This window comes from Aquarana catesbeiana, linkage group LG05, assembly GCF_042186555.1.
Source record: "Aquarana catesbeiana isolate 2022-GZ linkage group LG05, ASM4218655v1, whole genome shotgun sequence".
NCBI lineage: Eukaryota > Metazoa > Chordata > Amphibia > Anura > Ranidae > Aquarana > Aquarana catesbeiana.
This window is the reverse complement of record NC_133328.1, coordinates 155,713,829-155,730,542: the sequence shown is the minus strand read 5'-3', so window position 1 is coordinate 155,730,542 and position 16,714 is coordinate 155,713,829. Positions and strand designations below refer to the sequence as shown.

General features: G+C 45.4%; 1 long non-coding RNA gene across 1 annotated transcript; it reads left to right on the top strand.

Moving 5' to 3' along the window:
- The first annotated feature begins 3,125 nt into the window (after positions 1 to 3,125).
- LOC141144515 (uncharacterized) lies at positions 3,126 to 3,538 on the top strand. The gene is made up of 2 exons (XR_012244415.1): positions 3,126 to 3,273; positions 3,498 to 3,538. It is a non-coding gene; the product is annotated as an uncharacterized lncRNA (long non-coding RNA).
- The last annotated feature ends 13,176 nt before the right edge of the window (positions 3,539 to 16,714 follow it).

Here is a 16,714-nt window from a genome sequence, read left to right as displayed (position 1 = left end):
GACGGCGCTTCACAGTGCAGATGTACAATAACCCGAAGCATACTGCGAAAGCAACCAAAGAGTTTTTTAAGGGAAAGAAGTGGAATGTTATGCAATGGCTAGGGATGAGCTTCGTGTTCGAGTCGAACCCATGTTCGACTCGAACATCGGCTGTTCGCCCGTTCGCCGAATTGCGAACGATATGGGCCGTTCGCGCTAAATTCGTGTGGCGCGTCACGGCCCATAATTCACTGCGGCATCGCAGTGCATTGCTGGCTGATGATTGGCCAAGCATGCACTATGACCCGCATGCTTGGCCAATCACAGCGCCGTCAGTAGAGAGAGCTGTAATTGGCCAAAGCCAGGGTGGCTTTGGCCAATTATGGCTCAGGGGATTTAGTACACACCCCACACTATATAAGGCCGCCTGCACGGCGGCCCTGTGTAGTGTGTGTTCCGGTGTGCTGAGAGATAGAGAGAGAGAGACAGTGTCATTTGATTTGAGTTAGATAGATTAGGCAGAACAGTCAGTCAGTTAGCTGCACTTACAGTGTATTGTGTATATATATGCATCCCAGGTGTTGCATATATATATATACACTGTATTCAGTTTAGCTAGATCCGTTCCTGTTATCTTCTATCTAGACTATTTACATTTAATGCAGTGCGTCCTGCTCACAGTGTTCAGCTAGATCCGTTCCTGCTATTTACATTTAGTGCAGTGCGTCCTGTTCACAGTGTTCAGCTAGATCCGTTCCTGTTATCTTCTAGACTATTTACATTTAGTGCAGTGCGTCCTGCTCACAGTGTTCAGCTAGATCCGTTCCTGCAATTTACATTTAGTGCAGTGCGTCCTGCTCACAGTGTTCAGCTAGATCCGTTCCTGCTATTTACATTTAGTGCAGTGCGTCCTGCTCACAGTGTTCAGCTAGATCCGTTCCTGCTATTTACATTTAGTGCAGTGCGTCCTGCTCACAGTGTTCAGCTAGATCCGTTCCTGTTATTTACATTTAGTGCAGTGCGTCCTGCTCACAGTGTTCAGCTAGATCCGTTCCTGCTATTTACATTTAGTGCAGTGCGTCCTGCTCACAGTGTTCAGCTAGATCCGTTCCTGCTATTTACATTTAGTGCAGTGCGTCCTGCTCACAGTGTTCAGCTAGATCCGTTCCTGCTATTTACATTTAGTGCAGTGCGTCCTGCTCACAGTGTTCAGCTAGATCCGTTCCTGTTATCTTCTAGACTATTTACATTTAGTGCAGTGCGTCCTGCTCACAGTGTTCAGCTAGATCCGTTCCTGTTATTTACATTTAGTGCAGTGCGTCCTGCTCACAGTGTTCAGCTAGATCCGTTCCTGCTATTTACATTTAGTGCAGTGCGTCCTGCTCACAGTGTTCAGCTAGAGCCGTTCCTGCTATTTACATTTAGTGCAGTGCGTCCTGCTCACAGTGTTCAGCTAGATCCGTTCCTGTTATCTTCTAGACTATTTACATTTAGTGCAGTGCGTCCTGCTCACAGTGTTCAGCTAGATCCGTTCCTGCTATTTACATTTAGTGCAGTGCGTCCTGCTCACAGTGTTCAGCTAGATCCGTTCCTGTTATCTTCTAGACTATTTACATTTAGTGCAGTGCGTCCTGCTCACAGTGTTCAGCTAGATCCGTTCCTGTTATCTTCTAGACTATTTACATTTAGTGCAGTGCGTCCTGCTCACAGTGTTCAGCTAGATCCGTTCCTGTTATCTTCCTACTGACAGGCAGGCTTGTCTGGTTACAGTATATAAAGCTACCTGAAGAAAATTACAGGTGTTCTATTTGATCCTATTAGTACCACGGTCAGGCAACTAGACTATTTACATTTAGTACAGTGCGTCCTGCTCACAGTGTTCAGCTAGATCCGTTCCTGTTATCTTCCTACTGACAGGCAGGCTTGTCTGGTTACAGTATATAAAGCTACCTGAAGAAAATTACAGGTGTTCTATTTGATCCTATTAGTACCACGGTCAGGCAGCTAGACTATTTACATTTAGTACAGTGCGTCCTGCTCACAGTGTACAGCTAGATCCGTTCCTGTTATCTTCCTACTGACAGGCAGGCTTGTCTGGTTACAGTATATAAAGCTACCTGAAGAAAATTACAGGTGTTCTATTTGATCCTATTAGTACCACGGTCAGGCAGCTAGACTATTTACATTTAGTACAGTGCGTCCTGCTCACAGTGTTCAGCTAGATCCGTTCCTGTTATCTTCCTACTGACAGGCAGGCTTGTCTGGTTACAGTATATAAAGCTACCTGAAGAAAGCAGGCTCTGTGTCTAGTGCTGGTCGTGGAGACGGTGCATCCTCATCAGCACGTGGCCATGGGACACGCTTGGCCTTTTTTTCGGCAGCTGGCCGTGTTGAGCTGCAACATGCGGAAGACTTGGTCGAGTGGATGACCAAGCCGTCCTCATCCTCCTCCTCCCCCCCATGCCATGGGTGCGGAGCGGCCCGAGGAGAAGAAGATAGAAGACGCCGCGGATGAGATGCTGGACGAGAACGCCGGAGGAAGAACCAGAAGAGCCAGAAGAACCAGAAGAACCAGAAGATGAAGGAAGATAGAAGAAAGAAGAAGCATTTAAATAAAGGAATTGTCAAAAACTGTCTCTTGTCATTTTTAACATTTTTGACACTTTTTTCGTGAAATGGTAGGGGTACTTATGTACCCCCTTACCATTTCACACAGGGGGGGGGCCGGGATCTGGGGGTCACCTTGTTAAAGGGGGCTTCCAGATTCCGATAAGCCCTCCGCCCGCAGACCCCCACAACCACCGGCCAGGGTTGTGGGGATGAGGCCCTTGTCCTCATCAACATGGGGACAAGGTGTTTTGGGGGGCTACCCCAAAGCACCCTGCCAATGTTGAGGGCATGTGGCCTGGTACGGTTCAGGAGGGAGGGGGGGCCGCACTCTCGTCCCCCCCTCTTTTCCTGCGGCCTGCCAGGTTGCGTGCTCGGATAAGGGTCTGGTATGGATTTTTGGGGGGACCCCACGCCGTTTTTTTTTTTTTTTTGGCGCGGGGTTCCCCTTAAAATCCATACCAGACCTGAAGGGTCTGGTATGGAATTTAGGGGGAACCCCATGTTCTGATCATTATAAGGTATATATTTACTGATTGTACTGTTGCTTTAATTTGGCATCCATTATTAACAGGAAGTGTAGTATATTACACCCACTTCCTGTCCAGCAGATAATCTTTCTACAGTGAAGGAAGCATGATAAAGACCTCCACTATTTCTTAATACTGGCCTTGGAAGCATAAGTCTGTAAGTAGGCTGTCATTAGTTTTCAATTAATTAGTATATGTTCTACTAATTCAAATACATTTCATCTGTTTATTTGGTAGGATGTTTCTGTCAGGGAGTTCATTCAGCTAGGCCTCATTTGTGCTAGCTAGTGCCTTAACAGTATTGTAGCATGCCTGTTACTATTTGCATTTGTGATGTAATGTTAAATGCTAATGCATATTTTTATAATTTGTGTTTTGCAGTTTTACAAAAAACTTATTCTCAGTAAAGATTACAACTATTAGCCCTTCCTCCTGAGTCTTTATTGGGAAGCTGTTAGCTGTCTGCCAAGCCTTGTACTTTGAACACATTGTGAGGGCAGAACAGTAAAAAGACTTTTAACACAGCGGGCCTAGTCTAAAGAAGAGTGGATTCACTCTGCTCATCATCAGCTAACCTCTACAGCCACAGACATTACAAAGAGGTAATCTGTTTCATCATGCAGCACACAGACAAGGATACTACACCAGTCATCCCTCAGCATACACAAGCAGAGGAAAGCATACACAATATGCCAACCAACAGGTCACGCTGCACAAGCTCCAGAGTCTCTAGTCAGTCGGATCAGACATCAGCTAGTGCTGAATCTGCCAGGTCCAAGCGCACTAGCTCTAGACATTCAAGCTGCTCTAACCTGTCATCCACCAGTGCTGCAGCTGCAAGGGCCCATGCAAAAGCAGAAGCCGCGCGTGCACTGGCTTCCTATGCAATACGTGAAGCTGAAATGATAAGAGAACAGGGCTGTATAGATGAAGAACATCATATGATTAAAGCTAAAAGTAAAGCTGAAGCACTTAGAAGAAAAGCAGAGGTGAAAGCATCTTTACATATTATCAAGCAAGAAAAAATAGCTTCAGCAGCCTTAGCTGAAGCCGAGGTGCTCATGAGAGCTGCCGAAGAACAGTACAGAGAGCCCTCTGTGATAGATACCCAGATGACACCACTCAGTGCAATCCAACGCACTTGTGAGTATGTACAATTGCACGCGAACATGGACACTGATCAACAGTCTACTGATGCATTAGAATCATCCAGGGTCCCGCTAGCAGCAGGCAACTTTGACATAGCTCGATGCTACAAGACTGAACCAGAACTTTACTATAACAAGCCAAGTAGTTACATACTCAGAGACCAATCTGTTGGTCCTTCAGGAAATCAAACGAATGGTGACATAATCCCTCCACGAGAAAATAAAAATCCGGCCTATAGCAGAAAGCCTTGCAGTAAACGAGAACAACCACACGACTATAGTGGGTTTAACCAAACATCCCAACCGTCTTACCAGCCACAGACATGCCCTGTGTTTGTTCCCAGAAAATGCCCACCTGAGGCAGCAGGAGTCACAGATGTGACAAAATACTTGATACGCCGTGAAATGGTGAGCTCTGGTCTCCTGAAGTTTGATGATCGTCCAGAAAACTATTGGGCCTGGAAGTCATCTTTTCTAAGCAGCACCCAAGAATTAAATATCAAAGACAGGGAAAAGCTTGATCTACTCTCCAAATGGCTCGGACCAGAGTCCACTGAGCAAGCCAAAAGAATCAGGTCAGTACATGTTCATGATGCGACAGCAGGGCTTACAATGTTATGGCAGAGATTGGAAGACTGCTATGGGTCGCCTGAAGTAATTGAAGATACACCTCTGAAGAAAATTGAAAATTATCCAAAAATAACAAACAAAGACAATCAGAAGCTGAGAGAGCTTGGGGACATACTTTTAGAGCTGGAGGCGGCAAAGGCTGGTGGATACCTGCCAGGCCTCTCATATTTGGATACAGCACGTGGAGTGAAACCGGTAATCGAGAAGCTTCCTTACAGCTTACAAGAAAGATGGATCACGCAAGCATCAAAATACAAGGAAGATCATCAGGTAGCATTTCTACCTTTCTCCTTCTTTGCCAAATTCATTGTGAATCAAGCTAAAATACGCAATGACCCAAGCTTCGCCTTTTTGAACATGGGAGGCTCCAGTTCTGTAAAGACAGAGAAACAACCTTCAGTGCACAATAAAGAACGCAGAGCAACAGTGTCTGTAGGGAAGACAGAAGTACCGACTGAGTTTGAGGCCAACCAGGATAAAAGCTCAGGAATGCAAATTGAGGACCCAGATAAGCAGTGTCCACTACATAACAAGCCTCATCCACTGAGAAAATGTCGCAGTTTCAGATGCAAGACAATAGAGGAGCGCAAATCTTATCTTAAGGACAAGCGCATTTGTTTCAGATGCTGTGGTTCAACTCAACATGTTGCTAAAGACTGTGTGAAGACAATTCGATGCAAAGAATGCAATAATGACAACCATCTGTCTGCTTTACACCCAGGACCAGCACCATGGAAAACAGAGAATCCGGTAACCCAAGAAGATCATGGTGGGGAGCAAAATGAGAGTGCATTACCAGCAATAACCTCAAAGTGCACTGAGATCTGCACAAACACATTTAGCTCTAGATCATGCTCCAAGATATGTTTAGTCAAGGTGTATCCTGCAGGCCTCAGAGAGAAGGCAATCAGAATGTATGCAGTCTTGGATGAACAAAGTAACAGATCTTTGGCAAGAACAGAGTTCTTTGACCTCTTCAGTGACAGAGGAAGTCCAACTTCGTATACTTTGAAGACATGTTCAGGAGTTGTGAAGACATCAGGGAGGAGAGCAAACGACTACATCATCGAGTCATTAGATGGGAAAACGCAGCTGACTCTGCCCACTCTCATAGAATGTGATATGATACCAGATGATAGATCAGAGATACCCACACCTGAAATTGCATGTCACTACCCTCATCTGATGCAAATATCAGACAAGATTCCAGTACTGGACCCAGGTGCGGCAATTCTCCTTCTACTTGGAAGAGACATACTGAGAGTGCACAAGGTCAGAGAGCAATACAATGGGCCACACAATGCACCATTTGCACAGCGTCTTGACCTTGGATGGGTCATCATTGGTGATGTATGTCTGGATGGAGCTCACAAGCCGGCAAAAGTGAATGTCTACAAAACAAACATGTTGCAAAATGGCCGCACATCATGTCTTAGCCCCTGTACCAACAGGATACAGATTAAAGAGAGACTAGTCAACCCAATACAACAGCAGAAAGTTCAGAGTTACATGGAGGCCAAAACCTCATCTGAAGATACAGATGAGCTAGGATGCAAAGTGTTTGAAAGAACGCGAGATGATGACAAACCAGCACCATCTGTTGAAGATAGCCTCTTCCTTGAGATCATGGACAGAGAAGTCTTTATAGATGAGTCAAACAGCTGGGTAGCTCCACTACCTTTCCGTTCACCACGACGTCACCTTCCTAACAACAAAGGACAAGCAGTAAAGCGTCTCACCTCATTGCGACGCACTCTAGACAGAAAGACAGATATAAAGGAACACTTCCATGATTTCATGCAAAAGATCTTCGACAGTGGTCAAGCTGAAATAGCACCACCATTGGAAGAAAAACAAGAATGTTGGTACTTACCAATATTTGGAGTGTATCATCCTCAGAAACCAGGACAGATACGAGTAGTATTTGACTCCAGTGCAAAGTATGAAGGCCTTTCCCTAAATGATGTCCTCCTCAGTGGACCTGACCTGAATAATACACTCCTTGGAGTCCTCATCAGGTTCCGAAAAGAACGTGTTGCAGTAACAGCAGATGTACAACAAATGTTCTACTGTTTCCTTGTGCGCAAAGATCACAGAGACTACCTGAGGTTCCTGTGGTATGAAAACAATGACTTTAACAAAGATGTTACAGAATACAGGATGAAAGTACATGTGTTCAGGAACAGTCCCTCCCCAGCTGTAGCTATCTACAACCTGAGACGAGCAGCACAGGAAGGTGAAGAAGAGCATGGAACAGATGCTAAACAGTTTGTCATGACAAATTTTTATGTAGATGATGGACTCGCTTCTTTCTCCAGCAACGAAGAGGCTATCGACAGCCTGAAAAGAACAAGAGAGATGTTAGCAGAATCTAACGTAAGGTTACACAAAATAGCGTCCAATAGCAGCAAAGTCATGGAAGCGTTTCCGTCAGAGGACCGTGCAAAAGACCTCAAGGACCTGGATCTAGGAACAGATTCACTGCCCCTTCAAAGAAGTTTAGGGCTCAGTTGGGATCTCAAAACCGACAGCTTTACATTTAGAGTATCCAGAGAAGAGAAGCCATTCACGAGAAGAGGTGTCTTGTCCACGGTCAACAGCCTTTACGACCCCCTAGGATTTGTAGCCCCCATAACCATGCAAGGCAAGGCTCTTATGAGAGAAATTACTACTGAACATGAACAAAGTGAATGGGATACGCCTCTACCTAAGGAGAAAGAAATGCAGTGGAAGTTGTGGAAGGACTCATTAATCGAGCTTGAACAACTTATCATCCAAAGGTCATATGTCCCTGTTTCTTTGTCTGCCACAAAGCAAAGAGAATTGTGTGTATTCTCAGACGCATCCACTATGGCAATAGCAGCTGTAGCCTACCTTAGAGTAATGGACTTTGAAGGACAAAGTTATGCTGGGTTTATCATGGGAAAGTCCAAACTAGCTCCACGTCCTGCTCACACTGTTCCACGTTTGGAGCTTTGTGCTGCTGTCTTAGCAGTGGAGATGGCAGACTTGATCGTTGCAGAACTTGACATTGAAATTCATGCAGTGATGTTTTACACAGACAGCAAGATTGTGTTAGGATATATTCACAATGCTTCAAGAAGATTCTACATGTACGTGTCAAACAGAGTGATACGCATCAGAAAGTCCACACGGCCAGAACAGTGGCACTACATCAGTACAGATAAAAATCCAGCCGATCATGGGACTAGACCGGTTCTAGCGGCTGCCCTTAAGCACACTAACTGGTTTTCAGGACCATCTTTTTTGACTAGATCAGAAATTGAAGAGACCACTCAGTTTGAGACATTTGAACTTGTAGAACCAGATAACGACAAAGAAGTACGTGCAAAAGTAACAGCGTTTAGTACCATAACTACTAGAGGTAACCTTGGCGCACACAGGTTTGAAAGATTCTCCAGCTGGAAGTCACTCATTCGAGCTATAAGAAAGCTTATTCACCTAGCCAAATCCTTCTGTAGAGCTACAAACACTGACAAGTGTAATAGCAATCATCTTATGCAAGCCAAAATCATCATTAGATATATTCAACATGAAGTTCTCATCACACTTATGGCTGAAGTCATGGCTATCATGAACGCTCGACGTTTAGTTCCAGTGTATAGAAATGCCGGTAGTCTTTACACCAAGCAATGGAAGCAAGTTCAGAGTCTTGCAGACATCTTCTGGAATAGATGGAAACAAGAGTACCTGGTGACGCTCCAGTCACGCAGAAAATGGCAAGTTGACAAGCCTAACCTGCAAGTCGGAGATGTTGTCCTACTAAAAGACGCTCAGGTCCACCGAAACGAATGGCCAGTTGGACTCATTGTCGAGACTGTACCTAGTAATGATAGTAAGGTTAGAAAGGTCAAAGTTAAAGTCATGAGACAGGGCACCCCTAAGGTGTACTTTAGACCTATCTCTGAAGTTGTTTTACTTCTTAAAAATGAAACATAGTGGTATAATGTTCATTATGCCAGGTGGGGAGTGTTCTGATCATTATAAGGTATATATTTACTGATTGTACTGTTGCTTTAATTTGGCATCCATTATTAACAGGAAGTGTAGTATATTACACCCACTTCCTGTCCAGCAGATAATCTTTCTACAGTGAAGGAAGCATGATAAAGACCTCCACTATTTCTTAATACTGGCCTTGGAAGCATAAGTCTGTAAGTAGGCTGTCATTAGTTTTCAATTAATTAGTATATGTTCTACTAATTCAAATACATTTCATCTGTTTGTTTGGTAGGATGTTTCTGTCAGGGAGTTCATTCAGCTAGGCCTCATTTGTGCTAGCTAGTGCCTTAACAGTATTGTAGCATGCCTGTTACTATTTGCATTTGTGATGTAATGTTAAATGCTAATGCATATTTTTATAATTTGTGTTTTGCAGTTTTACAAAAAACTTATTCTCAGTAAAGATTACAACTATTAGCCCTTCCTCCTGAGTCTTTATTGGGAAGCTGTTAGCTGTCTGCCAAGCCTTGTACTTTGAACACATTGTGAGGGCAGAACACCCCACGTCCTTTTTTTTTTTTAATTTTGGGCGGGGTTCCCCTTAATATCCATACCAGACCTGAAGGGCCTGGTATGGAATTCAGGGGGACTCCCACGTCATTTTTTTTTTTAATTTTGGTTCGGGGTTCCCCTTTGGGGAATTCCCATGCCGTTTTTATCAATGAACTTCTATGTGTATTGTCGGCAATGCAATAGCCGCGAGTAGTTTTAAATGAGTTTTTTCCTTCAAAATGTCATTTTGCTGTCAGACTGTTCTAAACACAGGAAACATGCGCCCCTTTACAGGCACACTATAGACACCCCCCAGGTACGAAATTTAAAGGGATATTACACTTTTATTGATTGACTTTAAGCATTATTAAAATCACTGCTCCTGAAAAAACGGCCGTTTTTAAAACTTTTTTTTGCATTGATCCATGTCCCCTGGGGCAGGACCCAGGTCCCCAAACACTTTTTATGACAATAACTTGCATATTAGCCTTTAAAATTAGCACTTTTGATTTCTCCCATAGACTTTTAAAGGGTGTTCCGCGGCATTCGAATTTGCCGCGAACACCCCAAATTGTTCGCTGTTCGGTGAACTTGCGAACAGCCAATGTTCGAGTCGAACATGAGTTCGACTCGAACTCGAAGCTCATCCCTATTGCACAGTATGCAATTGAGCTACTGGCCTGTCCTGCATCCAGCGTTCTTTCGGAACGCACATTCAGTGCTGCTGGAGGCGTGGTAACCGATCACAGGGTGCGTCTGTCCACCGACTCGGTCGATCGGCTGACCTTCATAAAAATGAATGAGTCTTGGATCACCACCAGCTACCAAGCACCTGATGCTGATGTAACCGAATAATTTTTTTTTAAATCTCAGATCCCTTCAAAGACTGCCTATGCTGATGCTGAGTGACTATCCCTGAGTAATTATCCTCTTCCTCCTCAATCATCACGCTGATAGCTTGTAAGAACATTTTTGGTTCTGGGCGCCACCACCAGTGCCTAAGGCACAATTTTTCAGCCCCTGTTTAACAGGGGCGTGTAATTACAATTTTTGATGTAATACTTTGCAGCAGGGCTCGTTCCTGCATTCCAACTAGAGTGTCTGTGAGGGGTTGCAGTGTTGTGGCACCAGCACCAGTGCCTAAGGCCCAATTTTTCTGCCCCTGTCTAACAGGGGCGTGTAATTACAATTTTTGATGCAATACTTTGCAGCAGGGCTCGTTCCTGCGTTCCAACTAGAGTGTCTGTGAGGGGTTGCAGTGTTGTGGCACCAGCACCAGTGCCTAAGGCCCAATTTTTCTGCCCCTGTCTAACAGGGGCGTGTAATTACAATTTTTGATGCAATACTTTGCAGCAGGGCTCGTTCCTGCGTTCCAACTAGAGTGTCTGTGAGGGGTTGCAGTGTTGTGGCACCAGCACCAGTGCCTAAGGCCCAATTTTTCTGCCCCTGTCTAACAGGGGCGTGTAATTACAATTTTTGAAGCAATACTTTTCAGCAGGGCTCGTTCCTGCGTTCCAACTAGAGTGTCTGTGAGGGGTTGCAGTGTTGTGGCACCAGCACCAGTGCCTAAGGCCTAATTTTTCAGCTCCTGTTCAACAGGGGCATGTAATTACAATTCTTGATCTAATATTTCACAGCAGGGCCCTGTGAGGGCTTACAGTGTTGTGGCCACAGCAACACCTAAGGCCCAAATTTCTGCTGAGTATATAGGGCAGGACCCTACTTTCAAACATCTAACTTACAAACGACTCCTACTTGCAAACGGAAGGAGACAACAGGAAGTGAGATGAAATCTACCCCTAGGAAGGGAAATTCTCTCCTGTAAGAGTTAATATGGGAAAACAATTTCTCCTTTCCACTGATGCTTTCCAATCCTTGTTCCACAAAAAAACCCATATTTTCAAAAAACATTTTTCATTGGGACAAAAAAGTGAGGTGAAATCTTCTGAAGAGGAGGAAAGACAGCAAAACAAATGTCACAGGGGTGATAACCCTTCCCTATGTTTTCCAAAAAGCTTAGAAAAGATTTTTTGGCTGGAGCTAAACACGTTAAAAATGTTCAAAATTACAAACAGATTCTACTTAACAACAAACCTACAGTCCCTGTCTTGTTTGCACCGCCTGTATACTGCTGTTCAGAGTATATAGGGCCTGGTGGCCCCACACCTTTCCTTATTTTAATTTGGGTGCGGGGTTCCCCTTAATATCCATACAAGACCCAAAGGGCCTGGTAATGGACTGGGGGGTACCCATGCCGTTTGTCTCACTGATTTTCATCCATATTGCCATGACCCGACATGACATTAAACCCGCAAGCAGTTTTAAATGAGATTTTTTCCTTTAAAAATGACATTTGGTGCAGGGACTGTTCTAAACATGGGAAACACGTGTCACTTTACAGGCATACTATAGACACCCCCCAGGTACGATATTTAAAGGAATATTTCACTTTTTTTTTTTTACTTTAAGCATCATTAAAATCACTGCTCCCGAAAAAACGGCCGTTTTTAAAAGTTTTTTTTGCATTGATACATGTCCCCTGGGGTAGGACCCGGGTCCCCAAACCCTTTTTAGGACAATACCATGCAAATTAGCCTTTAAAATGAGCACTTTTGATTTCGAACGTTCGAGTCCCATAGACGTCAATGGGGTTCTAACGTTCGTGCGAACTTTCGGTCCGTTCGCGGGTTCTGGTGCGAACCGAACCGGGGGGTGTTCGGCTCATCCCTAGCAATGGCCAAGTCAATCATCTGACCTGAATCCGATTGAGCATGCATTTCACTTGCTGAAGACAAAACTGAAAGGAAAATGCCCCAAGAACAAGCAAGAACTGAAGACAGTTGCAGTAGAGACCTGGCAGAGCATCACCAGGGATGAAACCCAGCGTCTGGTGATGTCTATGCGTTCCAGACTTCAGGCTGTAATTGACTGCAAAGGATTTGCAATCAAGTATTAAAAAGTGAAAGTTTGATGGATGATTGTTAATCTGTCCCATTACTTTGTAACGTCCCTTAAAAAGTGGGAGGCACATATACAAACTGTTGTAATTCCTACACCGTTCACCTGATTTGGATGTAAATACCCTCAAATTAAAGCTGAAAGTCTGCAGTTAAAGCATATCTTGTTCATTTCATTTCAAATCCATTGTGGTGGTGTATAGAGCCAAAAAAGTTTAGAATTGTGTTGATGTCCCAATATTTATGAACCTGACTGTACCTGTTGTTCACTGATTCATTATACTTAAACATTTATTTGCTACGATTGTCATATTCATCTAGTAGACATAATGTGGTATTTTTCTAATTCACAATTTCAAAGAAATTGAGCGTGCCAATTTTATAACAAATGTCAATTTTACACTCTCAATCATGAAAAGGATTTTTTTATCAAGTAAATGCTATAAACTACTTTAGTAGTGATAAATTAACATCCTGCACTCTCACGCCTTAGATCAGCCCCAATTCCGGCAACTTCACACCTCAGATCACTGTCCCCCCTACAAATCTGTTTTACCACTGTACCCCCCTTGCTCATCTGCTCCACCACTGTACATCTGCCCCACCACTGTATTACCCTGCAAATCTGCCCCACCACTGTACTACCCTGCACATTTGCCCCACTGCTGTACTACCCTGCACATCTGCCCCACCATTGTACTACCCTGCACATCTGCCCCACCGCTGTACTACCCTGCACATCTGCCCCACCACTGTAACTGCCCTGCTCATCTGCTCCACCACTGAACCCCCCTGCTCATCTGCCCCACCGCTGTACTACCCTGAACATATGCCCCACCACTGTAACCCCCTGTACATCTGCCCCACGACCGTACAACCCTGCTCATCTGCCCCACCAATGTACCCCCTTTCTCATCTGCCCCACCACTGTAACCCCCCACACATCTGCCCCACTACTGTACTACCCTGCACATCTGCCCCACCTCTGTACCCCCCTGCTCATCTTCTCCACCACTGAACCATCTTCTCATCTGTCCTAACACTGAACTTATCTGCTCATCTGCCCCACCACTGTAACCCCCTTTCTCATCTGCCCCATGACTGTATCTCCTGCTCATCTGCCCCACCACTGTAACCCCCTGCTCATGTGTTCCACTAATGTACCTCCTTTCTCCTCTGCAATCTGCCCCACCTCTGTACCCCCTGCTCCTCTGCCCCACCACTGTAACCCCCTGCTCATCTGTCCCACCAATGTACCTCCTTTTTCCTCTGCCCCAACACTGAACCCCCCTCGCATCCCTCCCACCACTGTACCTCCTGCACATCTGCCCCACCACTGTACCCCCAAATCTTCTGTCCCACTACTATAACCCCCTGCTCATCTGCCCCATGAATGTACCCCTTTTCTCATCCGTCCAACCACTGTACCTCCCTGCACATCTGCTCCACCGCCATATCGCCATGCTCTTCTATCTCACTACTGAATCACCTTCTCATCTGTCCTAACACTGAACTCATCTGCTTATCTGCTGCACCATTATAACCTGCTTTCTCATCTGCCCCACCAATGTACCTCCTGCACATCTGTCTCACCTCTGTACCCCCCTGCTCTTCTGCCCCACCTCTGTTCCCCCTGCTCTCCTGCCCCACCACTGTTCCCCCTGCTCTCCTTCCCCACCACTGTAACCCCCTGCTCATCTGCCCCAGCAATAGACCTCCTTTCACATCTGCCCCTCTGCTCTACCCCCCTGCTTTTCTGCCCCAACACTGAACCCCCCCCCTGCTCATCTGGCCCATCACTGTACCCCCCTGCTCTTCTGACCCACTGCTGAACCCCCTTCTCATCTCTTCCATCACTATACCTCCCTGCACATCTGCCACACCACTGTACCCTCTTGCTCTTCTGTTCCACCTCTGAACCCCTCCCACTGATGTATCCTCCTGCTCATCTGCTCCACCACTGTAACATCTTCTCATCTATGATATGCGTGATATGCAGAGTGATGAAAGGAAGCAGAGATGAGACACTTCTACCTGTCCTGGCACTCTCATCCTGCTGATCCACCTCTCACATCCAGCCCACGTGCTTGTATGTGATGTTACATACAAGCATATGAAATGAATGTGCAATGATAAGTTTAGGTCAGGGGCATTTTCTGAAAGCAGTGGGCCTGTGTGCAGGATCATAAGTTTGGCACCCCGCAGCTGAGAAAAAGTGGTTGGGTGTGATTTTCATTCCACTGAATACTGGCTGTGGCTTAAAAGGACACAGAGTGCAGGGGTTCAGTAGTAAGTGACGCAAAGGTTCAGGAATCATTTTCAACAAAGTTTCCAGAAGCTCAACAGTAATAAAACAAACTGTCACCTGATTGTGGTTTCCTCAATCACAGTGAAATCCCTTCTTTCTGAGACTGGCAACCAAGTGAGTCATCTTCCTTCAGATGATGAACGGGGCCGGGGCTAGCAGGACTGTGATTGGCTTTAGCAGTGGCCAAGACAGTTCTCCTCCTCCTGGAAACAGCCGCCCCCCCCCCCCTTAGCAGAATTGCACCCAATCTCTTCCCCATCACAAAAGCTGACAATCACAGCTACAGCAAAGTTAGAGAACCAAACAATGTTTCCCATCTTTTACAATGTGTGGGGGTGCAGTGCCTCCCCCTCAGTGCAGGTGTGGTGTGGGGAATTCAGAAATTGGAATGCATTAGTGTCTCACTGACACTTCCCTGCACTGCTTTGCTGATGGGGAGGGAGTCGAGTGCTGGCAAAAGAGGCTTCATGTGCCGCTTGCGACACCATTGCTGGGGGTTGTCTACCCCTGCTCTATTCTTATAAAAGCAAAACATTTGAAATGGAGAAAAAGCAGCCTAATAACATTCATTTATACCCCCATTAGCAGAAAACAAATGTACATATAGTTTCACAGAGTGAATAGCTCCCCTTCATATTATTTCCTTTTCTGGTCAAATGTTCTTAGCCTTTAGTTTTAGGCTATTTTCTCTATCAGTCGGATGTTCTTTAATTCTTCTGGTCCCTGTGTTCCAGTGGACCCTATGGATTCTAGGCAACACTTTATGCAGGGCATTGACTTCTCTTTAAATCGCAAGTAAGCCTTGCCATCCCCTTTCTTACCCTCTTCCCCAACAATAAGATCTATCCTTCATCATTAGAATAATTATTAAATAAATGCATATAGCATTAGTATCTGAAGCTGTCTTGTTATTGGTGTTCTTTAATTTCCTTTGCTTTAACACATAGACTGAGAGAAGTAAGACAGCATTCTTAGCTAATCAGGATGTCATTGTTTTGCAAGGCAGAAATGCCCTGACAGTGGATAAAGACTTTCTCCACTCTTTCCCAAGCTAATAAAAAATAAAGCTAAGGCTAATGCCGCGTACACACAGTCGGACTTTTCGGCTACAAAAGTCCGACAGCCCGTCCGACAGACTTTCGACGGACTTTTGGCGGACTTGCGGCAGACTTTCTAACAAACGGACTTAACTACATACGATCACACAAAAGTCTAACGGATTTGTACGTGATGACGTACGACCAGACTAAAATGAGGAAGTTGATAGCCAGTAGCCAATAGCTGCCCTAGCGTGGGTTTTTGTCCGTCGGACTAGCATACAGACGAGCGGATTTCTGGGTCTGGCGGAGTTACTACGTAAAGATTTGAAGCATGTTCCAAATCTAAAGTCCGTCCGATTTGCGACTGGAAAAGTCCACTAAAGGTCCGGTGAAGCCCACACATGATCGGATTGTCTGCCGGATTTGTTCCGTCGGCGTCCGTCGGACCAGTCCGGTCGAAAAGTCCGACCGTGTGTACGCGGCATTAGGCTAAGTTCACTTTTTTTTTCTAAATTCCAGTTTCCCTATGTAACAATATCTATTAAAGTAATATTAAAGGCATTTTTTTTAAATAACAAACATGTTATACTTACCTGTTCTGTGCCGCAGTTTTGCACACAGCAGCCCCGATCTTTCTCTTCTCGGGTCCCCCACTGACGCTTCTGGCCCCTCCCTCCTGCTTAGTGCCCTCAGAGCAAGCAGCTTGCAATGGGGGCACCCAAGCAGGCTCACTCCCGAGCCACTGCTCTCTGTGTTCATTCACACACATAGCCACGGCACGGTCCCACCTCCTCTCTCTTCTCATTGGATCACTGGCTGTGATTGACAGCTGCTGTCTCAGCCAATGAAGAGGGAGAGTCCCTGGAGAGCCGAGGCGCTTGTGTGCTGGATCGCAATGAGGCTCAGGTAAGTATTGGGGGGGCTGGGGGGGCTGCTTCACAGAGAAGGTTTTTTACCTTCCTGCATAGAATGCAAGAAGGTAAAAAAACCTTGAGACTTT